General features: G+C 41.4%; 1 protein-coding gene across 3 annotated transcripts in view; it reads left to right on the top strand.

Annotated features, from left to right (window-relative positions):
* The window catches only part of Csgalnact1 (chondroitin sulfate N-acetylgalactosaminyltransferase 1), a 204,307-nt gene that overhangs the window by 94,091 nt on the left and 94,182 nt on the right, over positions 1-16,034 (top strand). For all 3 annotated transcript variants that reach the window (XM_042700213.1, XM_042700220.1, XM_042700208.1), the window contains exon 2: positions 4,881-4,970. The gene's annotated coding sequence lies outside the window, so the exon portion shown is untranslated. The remainder of the gene's footprint in view (positions 1-4,880; positions 4,971-16,034) is intronic.

Below are 16,034 nucleotides of genomic sequence, written 5' to 3'. Positions count from 1 at the left end.
AGTGTCTGTGATTGGTCTCAAGCCCCAGCTGAGCAGCTGCAGTGTTTAATCAGACAGGGCCAGCCCAGAGGATTCACAGGGAGAGGGAGTCCAGTACAATGAACAATTGCCTGATGGTGCTACAGGCCGTGTAGTGGAAACAGCTCTTTTTTGTGAAGGTGCCTTGCTGTCTGCCTGCATCTTAACTGATTTAGAAGCATCATGCTATTGGCCTTGCAACCAATGGCAAACAGAGGCAATCTGATTTCTTTCAAAGAGATTAGTTATAACTCTGACCCTCTCCAGGCTCAATTAGTCACTCTTTCTTTATGCTCTAAAAGCATATTATTTGTATCTGTGGCTGGCAGGTGATATGAGTCATTTTCACTTTCTGTCATGTGGATAATTTGAAGAGGATTCAAACTATTAAAAAATAGCATTTAAAAAAAATCCAAGATGATCTGCAGTTACCAGGATGAGAAATTGAAATGGAGAAAATAAGGATAAAGATGACCTATTTCAATGGAAGGATTAGGAATAGGAAAAACACGTCATCTTCTCACTTAATCTGTATCCATGTTTTCTGGATCAGGACCCAGAGACTTTCTTGCTTATCATTTTACTCAATGACAGAAAAATAACCTTTGGTGGTGGGGAGAAACTTTTTTTTTTTTTTTTTTTTATCAGTCATGGGGCTTGAACTCTGGGCCTGGGCACTGTCTCTCAGCTCTTCAGCCCAAGGCTAGCACTCTACCACTTGAGCCACAGCACCACTTCCGGTTTTCTGAGTGGTTTATTGGAGATCAGTCTCACAGACTTTTGTGCCCAGACTGAAGGTGAACCGCAATCCTCAGATCTCAGCCTCTTGAGTAGCTACGATTACAGGCGTGAGCCACCGGCCTGGCGGAAACTTTTTTTGAATATTTTATTATCTTTAAGTAGTTGTGCAGAGGAGTTGCCTTTCAACAAAGCAGTTTATGAATACAGTGCTTCTTGATCAATGTCACCTCTTTCAATATTGTTACCACCCCTCCCCACCTACCCCTTCCCTCACTTTTCTTAATTTTTAGGGTATGTATTGAATTTTTTTTGCCACTTAACAGAGCAGTTTATGTGTTCAATGCATCTTGACCTTCAACCTTATTTTTTCAATTTTGTGGCATACACAATGACTTAATAACTGTATTCTACCCGCCTTCCGCCTTCGTTCATCTACCCCTTTCTCCTGGTCCCCCTCTCCCTTACAACTACCCATTTCTGGTGCTTGTTTTGTTGGGCTTTGACATAGTCTTTGTAAAGAATTATACTATTTGAGCTCTCCATAGAGCCTATTATACTTCCGTTATTTGTAACTACTTGCATACCACCCAGTGTGTTTACTTATAGATTTATAAGCACATTCTAACACACTAAAAATCATTTTGCCCTACGAGGGATTATTTCAGCATTTTCACCCATCCCTCCCTTCTTCTCTTCTTCCCTCCCTCTTCTTAATTTTGTAGGATATGCATTAGATTTTTGTCAACATTTTCCCCTCTTCTCCTCTTCATTGACCCCGCCACCCCACCCCTTTCAAGTATCCACTTCCTGGTTTTTAATTTTACTGAACTTTGATTTTGGCTTGAGTCTACCATGTTTGTTAATACATTCCTACACACTTGCATACCACCCAACGTATCTACTTATGAGTGTGTAAGCTAAATCTGGCTCCCACATATAAGGGGAAACATGGATCCTTTGTTTCTCTGGGCCTGACTTCCTTCACTTAACATCATTCAAACCATCTAAAGACCTGGATAAACGACTTCCATGGACTTCTCCTAGCTAATCTTGGCCTCAGCCTGCCACCTTTCACCCACTGCTCACCACAACCAAAATGTGCGATGCCACACCGGCTCCTCCCGCCCTGAGACACTGTGTTTAACTGAGGGATGTCCCGTGGTGACTTTCTGAGATGCTTCTTGGATTTAGTTTTGCTTGTAGCACCTTGCCTTCCTGTCTTTTTCCTGGATATTCAGGAGACTTTTCCGAGGATATGTTTTTGGTACTGAGATTTCTTTTGAAGAGAGATCACATGATCCAGGGAGGCCTGTGTTCCCTAGGCCTCAATGGCTCCCACTCTCTCAAAGCCACCTGCCTTCAAGCCCTGCTACTAAGGGTGGACACATAAAGACTAGGCGTACAAGACAGTCACACAGTGGGAAGCATAAAGCTTGCTTTTCCCTGTGTGAATTTCTGTTTAAAAGTTAAAAAAAAAATGCTTACTGTCCTGTGAATTAGCTTGTCAGCTTTTAAAGCACTTCATTTTCTCCATTTGTAAACAATAACTATGGACGTATCAATGCACATATCTTTAAGTGTCATTGGAGGGACAGGTGAGTTCCTGTGCAGTGAGGAATGGGTATATGGCCCATGATAGCTACTGTGGCTGTTCCTTCCCTTTCTCCTCATAGGGCTGTGGCCAGTTGAACACAGCCTGTGCTGCTTAGCCTGCTGTCGTTCATCTTCTGTAATTCTCCACCATGCTCTTCCCCTTTGGCCATGTGGGCTTTGTGGGTGAATCTGCCTCCCGGTATTTTTCCTTTAGCCTTAGTAGCTGGAGATGACACCTCTCAGGAAGAACTGCTTAGAGGATGTGCACTTCCCAGAGCCAAGAAACTCAGGTTTTGTTTGTTGTTATCGTTGTTATTTTTAGGCAATACTTCAGATTAAACTCAGGGTCTGGCTTTTGCTAGACACTGCTTTCCCTGCTCCTTTTGCTTTCTTCTTCTTTTTCTTCTTTTTTGCCCCTGAGATGTCTTATGAAGAGAGATCACGTGATCCAGGGAGGGTCTCACTTCTTATCCCAGCTTGCCTGAACTGCAACCCTTCTCTTTACGCTTCCCTTGTCTCTGGCTCCAGGCCCAGCATTTTATTCTTCCACATGGGGACTTTTGAACTTTTTTCCCAGGCTGGCCTTGAACTATGATCCTCCGGATCTAGGCCTAGCTAGAATGGCAGATGTGTGCCACAGCACTGAACATGGAGTAGAATACTAATGAATTCTTTCTGTAGAAAAAGAAGAAATTAGGGGATCCTATAGTTTCTCCAAGCTGGGTAAATGTGGATTCTTGTGTCTTCATGAAAAGATTCTGAACATTTCTGCCCGAGTCACTAGAGTAATAAATAAGTAAGATTAATGGTCATATGGAGGTATGCACTAATGGTCTATTTGTTTTCATTATGAAAACAAGAGTGGCTTTAGGTATGTAGAGTCCTTCCCTCTCCCACTTTTCTACTAAGACAGCAAAGCATATTCATTAAAGGCTATCACTAAAGACCATGCCAGTACCTGGCGTCTAAAGACATCCTGCATGCTGGAAGACAGAAAAGAAATTTTAGTGGTGGACAATGAGAAGAGATTGATTGGAAGCCAAATTATAAACTCATCTCAATTCTTGGCCTGCAGGCTGTGAACTTACATTATGTGTTGTCAAGGAAGGAAAACAGCTCAGATGCTGCTCCCAGTGATTATCCCTCTTTGACAAGCCTGCCTTCCTGCCAACTGCAGTCCCACTTAGACATACATTAATTAGTCCAGCCCAGGTGGAAGTCAGCCATGGAGATCTAAGCCTAAGGCAGCCCAAATGAAGTAGACACCCTGACCTGGGGTCTGGAAATTTTGGTCTTAGGCAATTGGTGACCTGCTTTAATATTAAGCCCACAGCAACCTGTGGATAGGAGACAGACTCTAAATGTGTATAATGATACACCTGATGTGTCTACTGATTTTGTTAATACCAGTGAGTCAGAGAAAACCTTCCAACTTGGTCCCCAGGAGACTGTCCCCATGGAGACGGGGTGGGGGCAGGGCACCAGCAGTCTGCAGACCTGAGTGGCTTACCAGACTTTCCTCTCACCTTCTGCAAATCATGCTGGACTGCTTGAGAAATGGAAACAAGTTGCACAAGTGTGTGCACACACACACGTACCTATATACATATATATGACTATGTAGCTTCCCTCCATTTTGCTTGGCTTCTACACACATAGGTACATATGGTAATTATTTGAATTATAAGTTCAGATGGGATAAAAATCATGGAGACACTTGAGCAAGAGTTCCATAGTTAGGGTCACAGGAAGGCCTTTCCAGCACATATCCCACTGGCTTTTCCATCCAGAGCCTTCAGCCTGGCCCCCTTTCCCGCTCTGCTTTTATCTCAGGGGATTGTATCTATTTCCTCCCATTAGAGGGGCTCAATTACTCCCCCTTCCAGCTCTTCGTGGAGGTGGAGAGGGACAGGCTGGCACATGAGGGGATCCCCAGGGCACAGCCCACCCTCTCTCCAGAGTGAGTTTGTGCACTATCAGGGAGTAAGAGGACCCTTCCAAGAAGGTGGGTTGAGTCCCGCTCCCCAAATGAACTTGTAGGAGGATTTTCTAGTATGTCATGTCATGGGTGATGTTTTTTGACGTGGTGCTGGCACAGGGGGGTGGCACTTGCACCCCAGGACCCTGACCTGGAAGCCAGGCCGTGACTCTAAATACAGTTCTTGCATCAGAGGCAGAGGCGCCAAATTGGGAGCAGCAGTTGGTGGTGCGCGTGGCGTTTGCTGTCGAGTCGGCCCTTGGGATGTGTTCTTTCTCATGTGCCAGTGTCCTGCTTTGTACGACATACTCCTTTCCTTGGTCTTCACTGTCCTAAACACCGTGTTCTCTTTTTAAGTCAAATAGTTTGCATTTTGCTCAGTAAAATAGGAAAGAGATATCCCCTCCTGCTTTTTATTGGGGGGGAGGATAATACTTTGAATTGTGTACTATTTGCTAAGTCACATGAAAATCATACCATTTTGTAATCATACTTATGTTTAAGACATGGAAATTTACAAGGGTTATGTCTTTTTATGTCTGTCTTTTAGATTCTTTGCATCCCCTGGAGAGAAGCCAAGATCATTTATTTTCCTGGAGGAAGCATGTAGCGCCTTGCTAAGCTTTGCTTGTCAATCCAGGTAAGTGAGTCTGTGTGTTAAGAACACACCTTTGTATTCCCTAAGTTGTTTCGGGTATTCTAAATATATTTGAAATCCAGTATCCATTTCACTCTCACTCTCAATGGCAAGTTTTTATTTGCTGACTTCAAACCTTATCCCAATTAGCACAATCATTTACTCTGAATCTTCTTATTCATTTGGCTATGCATTTTTCAACATTCCTCTTTGGATATTCATCTTTTCTTAGAATCACTAGTGTCTGAAATCATACAGCACCTACGAGATGACGTGTTTGTTTTGTTTTGTTTTGTTTTTTTCCGGTCCAAGATCAGGACTCAAACTTAGTACCTGATACTTTTGCTCATTGGCCAGCATTCTATCAGTGGATTTTTTTTTTAAATACCCACTTAACCATGAATGTTTATCCTCCCTTTGGAAGTTGGGATGAAATATTAACCTTTCTGAAATATTCACCCTAGAATTTTGACCAAGAAACAATGTAATCATTTATGTAAAATGTGTTAGAAAAATTGAAGAATGATCTTTCTTTCAAACTTAGAGAGCATCTATGGGTAGACTTCCTAGCACTTTACAAACAGAACCCCAGTGGACTGGGTGCTGGTTTAGTCTACGAACAGAATCCCAGTGGTCTGGGTGCTGTTGTTAGTCTAAGGACAAGTGGAAATCTCTGGAATGTGGTTTTGGTTCTGCTGTTGTAACTGATAGTTTTGAGTTACTTTGCAATAAGTTCTTTTTATTATATCTGGCAAGACAAAAGTTAAACAAAAAAACAAAAACAGAATGAAAACCATTGGGACATCATTAAGTTCGTGGTACAAGTGTAAGAATCAGGAGTTGTTTATGTGATTTCTATCTTCAGCAGAAAAATCCTATTTTTGTTTTCTCTCCAAATGGTTTGATAGACATATAGGTGAGACTGGGTAAACTGCTTAGTGTGTACTTTTGTCTTCAATATGCCCTTTACTTTCCCACTTTTTTTAAGAAACAAATTTCTATAGAGGGTTTGGTGTTTTGTTTTTATTTTTGTAACCTAAATTAAGACCAATGCATAGATTTTAAAGTAATGGATGGGATCTAATATCACATTAATAAACTCTCCTGTACACAAACTATAGTGTGTGGCCTTTTTAAAGGGACTACATTTGACTTATTAATAAGTGAAAATGCATAAATAGCCTTGGCTAAAAGTTAGTAATACAAACAAAATAAGTGAAGAATGCTTGTCCATAAATTCATTTCCTTTCTTTTCTTTTATCTTGAAACAGGGATTGAATACTTCCTCTACCACTTGCACTGCTCTCTCAACCCTTTTGTTTTTATTTTGCTTTTGAGACAGTAACACTAATTTTCCTGGAGATAGACTTATCAATGGAGAGAAAGCTGCAGTTTTGCAAGATGAAAAGGTTCGGGGGTTTGGTTGCATAGACACATTCATTTAGTGCCACTAAACATGCAAGGTTCAGAACACCACTGAATTGCGAACTTGGAAATGATTAATTAACGATGGCAAGTTTTATGACAAAATAAAGTCAAAGTGCTTGCTTGTACAGCAAGCAAGGGATTTATTTAACTTAAAGCCTTTTTAATTTTTGAGTTTTATTTCTCTCTTACTCAAGACTTCAGAAATCTTTTTTAACTTAAAAATAAACAAATCTGTCTTTACATTTAGATGCAATACACTGTGTATAAAGCAAGCCACATTTACATTGGTAAGGTCTTGAGAATTTAATTTTAGACTTTATTATTCCTTTTCTATTGTGACGTATTTCTGCAGTTAGAATGTGATTAAGAATTACTCATTTCCTGATCTGCTTTTCGTCAGCAAACATACGAAGATCTAGTGCTCACTCAGAAATCCATGTATGACATTAAAAAAAAAAATACTTATGACAAAGAGGAGAAACACTTGTTCTGTCACAAGCAGAGGGCATGACAAACTTCAGGGTGGGATTTCCTTGCTCACAAGAAGCCAGCTCCTTGGAAGTGGCGCTGTGGCTCCAAGTGGTAGAATGCTAGCCTTGAGTGGAAAAGCTCAAGGACAGCATCCAGACCCTGAGTTCAAGACTGATACAGGCAAAATAAAAATCTAAAGAGCCATCTCCTTCAGACTTCACCTGACCCGTCATGCTAATAGCATTTTTCTGGCAGAAAATCTTGGTTCTGAAAGTGTAAATAATTCCCTTGTGGTTGAAAATTTGTAATTTCAAATCATTCAAGTGACCTTTAGAAAACGGTTCTCTCTTTACTCAAGGACTCTGACCCCCTAGTGCCACATCTTTCCGGCAGAACTAAAAATAAAACTAGAATTACACCAGCCCAAGACCCTGTTAGCTAAGGGAGGGAAGGCTAGAGTATGATGAGATACAATGGAATGGTATGGTAAGATGGGTGAGAGAGGAGGCTGGATAAAAGAAAGAGCTACAGCCTGCTAGAAATGTGTTGAGGGGTTTGAATATGATCATTTAGTCAGCCTTTCCCCCAGTAAAAGTGATCCAAGATGTCACTTCAAATTATTTTCTAAAGTTCTTTAAAAAAATATGAGAAATGTTATTTGTTTACACTGAAGTGTAATGGCAACTATATCTTAAGTATAAAGACTATAACTGAAATTGTAGTGTGTGTGTGTGTGTGTGTGTGTGTGTGTGTGTGTGTGTGTGTGTGTGTGTGTGTGTGTGCTCACACTGGGCTTTATCTCAGGGACTTGTGCTCTCATTTGGCTCTTGCACTCAAAGATGATACTCTACTACTTGAGCCACCCTCCACCTCCACCTTTTGCTGGTTAATTGGAGATATGAATCTCTCAGATTTATCTGGGCTTGAACCACCATTCTCAGATCTCAGCCTCCTAAATAGCTAGGATTACAGGTGTGAATGACCGGCACTCAGTGAATTCTAGTCTTTCCAGTAAGCAACTTGTAGATGAAGGCTTACAATGTTGGGCTTTAAGTGGACACTGTGGTTACCAGGTGTCTGTTCTTGGCTTGGAACCCAGTTTCTGGTGAAGGTCTCAGTCATCCGCAGAGAAAAGAGAAAAGTGTAGGGTGTGATGTCCTCTGACCCCACCATGTGATGGTCAGGAGGCCCTCTTAGTGCCGGCTCCACGTTCTGGGACTTTCTGGCTTCCAGAACTGTGGACCAAGAAAATGCCTATGTAAGTTACCTGGTTATTTTGTTTATTTGCTTGTTTGATTGGTTCTAGTACTAGGACCTGAACCCAGTTCCCATGCATGTTTGGTAACCACTCTACCACTCATTTCATTTCTGAGATAGAAGCACACTATTTGCATAAACTGAATTCAAACTCATCCTCCTTCTTCTTGCCTTTCCCTTGCAAGTCCCTCTGTCTCAGGCATGTACCACCACACTCGACTGCCTTCTTTCTTAGTGGGTTCTAGAATGACTAATGCAGGGCCAGAAGAAAAGGAAAGGGAGTGAATTGAAATTGTTCCAAGTACCGTGTCATTTGTTTATACCTACAGTTCCCTCCTTTGTTCTCTTCAATATTCTTAGGAATATTAAGTTAGGTTCTTAAATAAAGATGAGATATGGAGCGTAGAGAGCCAGAGAGACAATAATGCATCTTAAGGTCCACAGCTAGAGAGTGATGGAGCTAGAATTCAGATTTAAATATACTTGATTCCCAAGTCCCTGCTAGACTCTGCTATGTACCAATTAAATTTATCATTGGTCTACAGGGCTGGGGACCTGATTTTGATCAAGACCCTGGCTTCCGAAAATCTTTGCTGGAGATCTGAATGGCAAGCTTCTAATTCTAGTAGGAGAGGGTGGGGGAGGAGAGAGAGGGCTTTATAATTGATACTCTAATGCTGATTATGTATTTCCATCAGTATGGATTGTGACTGCTTCCCATCCGCAGCCATTACTGGACACCCTCTGAAAGAAAAGATGTGGCAGCAAGCCATAGGATCCATTCATTCATTTTCACTGAGTGTGTTTCAATTATTCTTCCTTTGATTTTTGAATAGGCCGTTAATGGTGTTCATTAGCAGTGTGTCTGATGCCTAGAATTTAGTGGCATTCACTGGAATTTTATAATGGCATAAACAATTCTCTGGAGGAAATAAAATAGCACCATGTGAGATAAAACTAACATTAGTAAAATAAATATTAGTCTAGGGTTAACTGTTAGCCTAAGCTTTCTCTTAATTCAAATTCTGAGGTAAGCCTTCATTTGTCAAAGTAATAGTTCATTTCAGCTCAGTTTGGCACTCTAATATGAAAATCACCAGAGACTTGCAAAAGTCTATGAGTAATACAAACTGGCTCCAGAGCTTAATTGCAAAATGCCAAATAGCATTCCTTGGGAAGCACATGACTCTACAATCCAGGTTAAGAGATCACGAGACATTATCAAATGCTAGCTCTGGGAGCCAACCAGTAAGTCTGGCACTTAGGTTTAGTTTTTCTTTTTAGATTAAAAAAAATCATATATTTTTATTGTAAAGATACTGTACAGAGGGGTTACAGTTACTTGAGCCAGGTAGGAGTCCATTTCCTATCAAGCATCAAGTATTGTTACCTCCTCCTTTGATTTCCCCCCACCATCACTTCCCTCCCCACCTCCCCAACTCCTCCCTCCCCCACCCCTGACATTGTAAAGTTTGTTTTCAGCATAGTGTCCTGTATATCTCATTGTCACAATGGGTCAGCCTGAATCCCATTTAAGCATTCTGCTATTCCGCTTCCCCTCCCCAAATTACAAAAACGTATATACAACATGCAGAACACCAGAATCAAAGACAGTGAAAACGGATTATACCGCTGGGAAAGAACTTACAAAAGAAACAAAAGAATCGCATAGTGGCACTTAGGTTTTGTAAATGAAGGCAGCTGCTCAGGTGAGCAATCTTTCCAAATCACACAGGGCTGGGGGGTGGGAACATGGCATCTTTACTTCCCATTTTTAGGTAGTGTTGCTTTTAGCTGAAGCATTTTTATGCACAGTTAGCCTAATAATCTAGTCAGTTTGACCCAGTTTACATGTCTGATGTGTTATTTAATTACAATCAAGACATACAAACGCACTCCAAAGCTTCAGGCTATGCAGAGTGGTAGTTTACGATGTTCGGCCTCATTGGGCCAGTTTTCTCAGAGCAAGCATTAGAGCAGGTGGCCAACAAATTTCAGAAGGCTTTGCAATTTGATCTCAGTTGCTCAGTGACTGTGGAGGAGTTGTCTGTTCTTTGTTGGTAGTTTCAACCCAGATGTGGAGGCTCTGTGGCTGTTGAGGTAAGGAAGAGGTAAGCACAGAGTGCAAATGAAACTCAATGTCGGCAAATGAGCACAGTCCCCAGCAAAGGCTTATCATCAATGCAATCACATTTTCCAGCAGTTGATAATTTAAATAAAAGTGGAATGTGGGTCGCTGCTCTTCTATTTTTCTGAATTATACCTGTCTGTGATTATTAGAGAAGACAGAGAGAATATATAGGTTTTTGAAAGGGTCACTTAGAATGGAATCCAATGGGCTTATGTTTATTTTCCATTTATAGGCAGTTGAATTGTGTTAGATGCAGTGTAAACTAAAATTTTTCTTTCTCCAAAATGTATATACCCTTGTCAGTGGTAGCTCTCCAGGTGTAATCAACCCACTAGCCCATGACTTTGAACATCTCAAAATAGTACCTGTTACAATGCATGCCATTCTTCAGGTGAACATATTGCTGCAGACCCTTAACTAGTACAAGAGATAGAAAAGAGACCACTGGTTTCTTAGACCTGCCTGCTGCTCACTCTCCCGAGTGGCCTTTACTTCCTATTTGCTCAATAAACTCTTTACAACTGTAACAGAGAGTGAGACCCCAGCTCATAGCAGGCTATGCATACAAAGGAATATATTGGTTTATAGAAATTCTGGCTTTCAGAATGCCTTGATCCAGGAACTAAGATCTTTGTACTCTACTCTTTATTTTGGCTGCTGTGTGTTTATCTATTTGGTTATTGCACTGTTTTGTTTTTTCCCCAAGGTTGGGTCTTGCTTTTCTTTTTTTCAGGGGGGAGGGAGGGGTCCTGTCGTGGGGTCTGAACTCTGGGCCTGGGCGCTGTCCCTCAGCTCTTCAGCTCAAGGCTAGCGCTCTACCACTTGAGCCACAGTGCCACTTCCAGCTTTTTTCTTTTTGCATATGTGGTGCTAAGGAATCAAACCCAGGGCCTCATGCATGCAAGGCAAGTGCTCTACCACTGAGCCACCTTCCCAGCCCTCAAATTTTTTTTTTCTATAGGCTTGCCTCCAACTTTAATCTTTGCTTCCCAAGTGGCTGACATTACAGGTTTGAAGGTTCTGTTTTGGCTTCAGTTTTTGATCATGGAAAAAGGCTTCAGCATGTCTATGTAAGTCTTGCTGAAGAGTTAGTAGGCTTCTCCCTCAGACTGCCCAGCAGAGCCCAGCACAGACCACCTTCAGCGGTGATTGGTCATTTGTCCACCTCTAAACCAATCTCTGTGGCCAGGAAGAATGAATTGCTTCAAGGACAGGTCTTGTGACTATCACTCCAGAAGCAGGGTGTTTTCTTTCCGCAGGTGCTACTGAAAATGATGGTTTAGCAGATGGTCTCATACTCTTTTAAGAAGATGGGACACTGAAGGAAAATAAACAAGAGAAGTTCTGATTCTCAGTCTGCATATGTACCACAGTGCTAATAAAGTACATTACAGGTTTGAGTGATCTAAGTCAGCAGTAGACTGTTGAGTCTCTTCACCATGTTCTTCCATGAGTCTTTCTGAAACATCTCAACATTTTAATTATATTCTTTCGGAGTCCTCTCCCCCATCAGAACAACATCTAAAATCCTAATACACAGGGGCATTCTATCACTTGATGAAGGACAGAATTTTAAGACAGATCTGTTTTCAAGTCTCTCTCTCTCTTTTTTTTTTTTAGTCTTAGCATTTCCAGGACTCATCTGGGTAAGAGAGGTAACACAAATAAACCTTGGGCTGGCAAAGTATTATCTTTGGAGAAAATTATATTTTAGCTCTTTCATCTGAGTTCTTCTATGTTAACTGTAGTCACCAGTTTTTCTAAGGTCTGAATCATTTGAAACTATAATGACCTTACTAGTCTTAATTATTCACAATAACAGCCCTCCGACTACATAAGAGATTAACCTAAGTGTACCACCATCACAACTAATTTTTATTGCTTACTTAAGGACCTTGGGCTCTGGAAAGTGAAATCATGAGTGTGGATGAGTACATCGTTGGTGTTCAGTAGAAGATGCCTTTGCTATGCTCATTTAGACACTATTTTGACGGTTCTAGATGCTTCGTTCATCTCTGCATCCCTCAGTGTGACTTCTGACATCCATCATCATCTCTCAAACTCACACCTAGTCCTCCAAGGTCATCTCTGATTTCCAGACCACCAAATCCCAAAGGCATGTTTGAATCCTCATCTACCTGATGCTGACCCAGAGTCTACATAACCCATTTCAAATAGGCACCAGCCATTCTGCTGAATGAAAGCAGGCTACAACACTGGTATAGTTTTTTTCTTTGTTCTTTTATCTGCCATTCCATTCAGGCAGCCACACCTAGAGGGTACGATGATCTTACATGCAGTGAGCTCTTTATTTTCCATTGGCACTAACTATGGCAGAGAGCGAGGCTTCTGTCTCTTGTGAGGTGATGCCAGTGTGTGTGTTCATTCATCGGCTGTGAGTGCTCCAAGGGCTCTGGGAATCATCCCAGCCACCTTTCTCATTTCTAAAGTTAAAGTCATAAAGTCTTAACTTCAAACATTGCTCCATCTTTTTACTCAAAATCACACAGCTGGAAACTGGCTGAACCTGGTCCCACACCCATTCCTATTCTTCTAATCCAGCGAGAATATCTCTTATCCCCTTTTGTATTTCATTGCCTACCATGGAAACCTGATTCTTTGGAGATGCAATAGGGTAGTGGGAGTTGCTAATTCTGATATTTTTATGCCATACCCCACCCCCAGCAGTAGAGCTTATATCCTGTTCAGAGCAAAATGAAAATTTCCAAGGCCAAATACAACTTCCAATCTGTCTTACTTTCTTTTATTCTTCCTTCCTCCCTCCCTCCCTCCCTTCCTTCCTTCCCAGTTGTGGGGCTTGAACTCTAGGCCTGGGCAATGTGCCCAGTTTTTCTGGTGGTTAATTGGAGATAAGAGTCTCATGGACTTTCCTGCCCCGGCTGGCTTTGAACTGCGATTTCAGCCTCCTGAATAACTAGGATTACAGGTGTAAGCCATTGGCGCCTGGTCTTCTGATCAATTCTGAAGGCAATCAAGGGCACCAATTTGCCAGATTTAGTAGTGATAAATAAGATGTGAGGCGGAGGTGGAGGTGTGCTTTTTCAAATATAATCTTTGTACATGAAATCTTCCCGTGGGTAGCAGGGAGACTAAGGAAATTTGAATGGTTCTGTGCCTCTGAGCTGAGGTGGGGGTGGAGAGCATGGGGATTCTCTCATAGTCCATGGGGTCTGTAAGAAAGAAAGACTGGCAGTTATCTTATTGCATATCCACTGTGTAGTGATACTTGTGAATGGAGCCTAAGGAAGAGGTTACTAAGAGAAGTTGTGATATCAACAGTTACGAGAGAGCCAAGACTGCTCCCTCAAATCTATTGCATCTGAGAGATATGCAGTTAAGATTCCATTCTTAGGCAAGCCCAATTATTGGCCTTACCCCTAGAGGTATGACAAGCAAGCTTGGGCTCTCAACAAGTGGAATAGAAAGACTCCTATCGAAGTAATGTGGCTTGGGGCAGTCTAAGTAAAATCAGACCTAACAAGACACTGACCATCCATGAGCAGAAGAGCTGTTCAGGGTGGAGATCCCTGCTAGTCTCTACCTAAGACACATGGTACTTCCATCCATATCAGCTTCAAAGACCAAGGGCAGGCAGTAATAATCTTACCACCTGTGTAGCAGATAGTCATGCCCACCAGTGGGAGATGTCAACCGGAAAATGACTACTGACTGCCAAGGAGAAATAGTCACCATCTTTGGTCTGCTGTATCCTCGGGAGGAAGAGGGTATATTAGAGAGACAGAATATTTTCCTTTCCCCCAACCAATCCCACGTATTCTCACCTGGGGCATTTGTACCACCAGCATAGCCTACTTTGTAAAATGGCACATAACAGGATGAGATTGAAATATGGTCCCTTTTTGAAGACAAAATCTTGTATTATTAAAACATTAGGTATGGTGGTGCGTGTCTATAATCACAGGCATGGATATAGGAGGGTCTCATTAGAGACCAGGGAAATGAACGCAAGACCCGATTTGAAAAACCAAGTAAAAGCAAACGGACCAGAAGTATGGCTCAAAGAGTAGAGCACAATGAGTTCAACTTCCAGTACCATACACACAAAAATAGAGTATTAAAACCTTTACATATATATATATACATGTATATATAAATAATGGACAGCCATTACCCCATCACTCAACTTGAAGGATTATCAACTTTACCAATCTTATTTCATCTGTCCTTCCTACAATTTTATTTATGTAAGTTTTGTGGGAATAAATCTGAGGTTTGCTTTAAATTATTGTATTAAGTATATGCAAATAAGGATTTTTTTTCAAAATTAGTATACCAGTATCATTCCTAACAAAATTCATAATAATTCCTTAATGCCATATTATATACACATTTCCCCATTGTTTCAAAGTGATCCACTTTTAGCATTTCTTCTCAGGTTTGTATATGAGCAAGGTCCACATTTTATAATTGATGACCATGTTTTTTGTCAGGTTATTTATTTAGTTAGTCTTTTACTTCTCTTCTTTTTTATTCATGGCTTTGATTTGCTACAGAAACATATTTCTTTTCCTGTAGAAAGTTTCAATCTTACAGGTCATGGTGCAGCATACCTATAATCCCAGTCCTTGGGAGGCTGAGGCAGTAGGATTGTGAGTTCAAGGCCAGTCTGGGCTACACAGTAAATCTGTCTCAACCAACCACCACCACCAACAACAAAAGTTTCACCATTTGACTGATGGTTCTAAATTGTGTCATTTACTTGTTTCTCCATCCGTCATGCTATTTGTGAGCCAGTAATCAAGAGAAACTTGATTAGATTTGGGTGAAGTTATTTTGACAAAAATACTTCCTAAGTGGTACTACAGAGAGCAGGTTATTAATCAGAATTGACTAAAATGTTTTGAGATGGACTGGGAATTAAGGGCACTCACTTCCCAAGGGAAAGGGGCATCCAGAGTGCAGCTAGTGGTAGCAGTTAGTGGGAAAAAAATAAAACCACTGTGTTTAATGTTCAATCAGTTGAGCTTCTTGAGCTGCTTTGGTTACAGAGGAGAGGTGTAATGGAATTTTAAAATTGCATTTTCCATTAGGAATCCAAATTCAATACATGTGTGAGTTGGCAGACAGGACAGTTGAAAACCTGCCCAGGGCTCTGAAATGGTTAGACTGTGGTGCGAAGACAGGACTTTAATGAAAAGATTTGGGACACAGCTTGCCTTGTTATCCTGAGCCTTTTGGAATGGAGTGGGACTATGTGAGTACAATTTCCTGGTTCCTAGAGCTTCAGAGCTCATGGAGTCACTGAAATCCTGCATCCCAGGCAGTGGGAGGAGACTTGGTTGTTGTGTGGATGCTGTACCCTATAGGTGGCTGCTCTGTTAGTATTCATTGAACAACATGTGGCTTAGTGATTGCTGCCTGTGTACCACAGGCAAGCGGCCCACAGGAGAGCCACAAACATGGCTTCTCAGTTCTGTCTGGTGAACTGAGTCCTGTGGAAACACCAGAGAGCCAGTATTTGGAAATGGATTTCTGATGTGGTTGGGAGAGATTATGGCATGGAAATGTTTTTTTGTTCAGGCCAAAGAAATGGCAAGACAGCCATCTGTGGGATTATCATTTGGCTTCCTTTTTGTGGTGCTAGGTTGTTCCATGCTAGGTAAGAGATCCACCCTTGAGCTATAACCCAGCCCCTTCTGAGACTCTCCAGGGTTGCATTCCAGTGGCTCATACTGGACAGACTGACCTGTAAAAATCTATTAGACTGCACTGGTGACTCATGCCTATAATCCTAGCTA

The sequence above is a fragment of the Dipodomys spectabilis genome, unplaced genomic scaffold (genome assembly GCF_019054845.1).
Source record: "Dipodomys spectabilis isolate Male_0828 unplaced genomic scaffold, ASM1905484v1 ptg000009l, whole genome shotgun sequence".
NCBI classification, from domain to species: Eukaryota; Metazoa; Chordata; class Mammalia; order Rodentia; family Heteromyidae; genus Dipodomys; species Dipodomys spectabilis.
Note: the sequence above shows the minus strand (reverse complement) of the source record. Positions and strands in the feature narration are given on the sequence as shown.